Genomic DNA, 1,863 nt, shown 5'->3' with positions numbered 1-1,863 from the left:
CACATTCTTTATACCCTCTATTTCTTCATTCTAATCTTTTCATGGAACTTCCCTTTTTCTTCAGACCTCACCCATTTCTTCCCCTCCCCAACCTATTACAAACCTGCTCTTTTAGGGCTAGGAGCTGACTCTGTGGTGGGCACTGTCGTCTGGGAGCGTTGCAGAGACCTCCACCCAAGACGGCCCCCCCTCCCTGGGCCGCTCACCTCTTACCGTCGAGTCCCTTCGCCTCGTGAGCATGTCGGATTTGATATCATGGGGTGAGGTGAGAGCAGGCCCAGGGAGGGAGGTTACTGCAGAGGAGCCACAGTCACAGTCAAGATGGTAGAGGTACTGACAACTGACTCTCAGAAACTGTTACACCAGCTGAATGCTCTGTTGGAGCAGGAGTGGAGATGTCAGCCAAAGGTCTGTGGCTTGAGACTAATTGCATCTGCACAGGATAATGGCCTCAGAATGACTGCAAGGCTAAGGGACTTTGAAGTAAAAGATCTTCCTAGTCTAACTCAGTTCTTTGGCTTTGACACAGAGACACTTTCTCTAGCTGTGAATTTACTGGACAGATTCCTGTCCCAAACGAAGGTACAGACCTTGGGTGTGTTGGGCTGAGCTGCTTCTGTTGGGCTGTAAAACCAATAGAAGAGGAAAGGAATGTCCCATTGGCAACTGACTTGATCCGAATAAGCCAGCATAGGTTCACGGTTTCAGACTTGATGAGAATGGAAAAGATTGCATCGGAGAAGGTATGTTGGAAAGTCAAAGCTACTCTCGCCTTTCAATTTCTGCAACTCTACTATTCATTCACTCAAGAGAACTTGCCATTGAAAGAAGAATAGCCTTAATTTTGAAAGACTAGAAGCTCAACTTAAGGCATGCCACTGCAGGATCATATTTCTAAAGCCAAGCCTTCTGTGTTGGCATTGTCTATCATTGCACTGGTGATCCAAGCACACAAGTGTGTAGAGTTAACAGAAGGAATAGAATGTCTTTAGACACATTCCAAGATAAACGGCAGAGATTTGACCTTCTGGTAAGAGCTTGTATCCAAGTGTTTAACTGAAATTCATCAAACAAGTGTTCCAGACCAAATGTTCAGAAGTTGAAATGGATTGTTTCTGGATGCACTGCATGACAGTTGAAGCATAGTTACTACAGAATAACCCACCTTCCAACAATTCCCGAAATGGTCCCTTAATTGGATTGTTACAACAACAAAATACTCCTCTGAAGACTTTCTCCACAATCCTAAGCTATAGATTCCATAATACTATAATGGATTTAAGCTGTGAAGCCTCAAAACATCACGAAGAGATTAGCATTGATGTTCTCAGATTTGGGAAAACTACCTAATTAACATGGTGTAGTGGAATTATAATTAAATTTGAATTCATCTGTGAGGCATACAAGTCAAAGCTAAGAGTATAAATGTGAAATGTTAATAACAAGCCTGGGAAGGTAAACTGTGAATCTTCATTTCAAACTTTGATCCAACTTTCTAGATTGAGTCAGTATATTGTATTTAGATGGTATTAAAACTGGTAACCTAATTAAATTCTAAATTATGAGGTATACATTAAACCAACATTTCACAAATGCACTTCTAAGGCATAACAAGGGTTACTATTCTAGGCAGGGAAAATGGTTTCTTGGTACCTGTAGTGCAAATAATAGATAATCCAGAGATGTGGACTTTATTGCTACTTGGGAATTACATTTAAATTTGAGGGCATTTTATAAAAGCAAAACTACAGACCTAGTCATTTTGGCATATTAGGTTATCTTTAATATTTTTCTAAAAAACAGGTAATATTTGTATACGTGACAAAACTTATACAATATCCACTGTCTCCATCTAATCCCATC

The 1,863-nt window shown here is 40.6% G+C and overlaps 1 pseudogene; it reads left to right on the top strand.

Moving 5' to 3' along the window:
* The first annotated feature begins 321 nt into the window (after positions 1 to 321).
* Positions 322 to 1,195, top strand: LOC101080383 (annotated as a pseudogene).
* Positions 1,196 to 1,863: the final 668 nt, after the last annotated feature.

The sequence above is a fragment of the Felis catus genome, chromosome B2 (assembly GCF_018350175.1).
Source record: "Felis catus isolate Fca126 chromosome B2, F.catus_Fca126_mat1.0, whole genome shotgun sequence".
NCBI lineage: Eukaryota > Metazoa > Chordata > Mammalia > Carnivora > Felidae > Felis > Felis catus.
The sequence above is the reverse complement of the archived record's forward strand: the minus strand, read 5'-3'. Positions and strand labels throughout refer to the sequence as shown.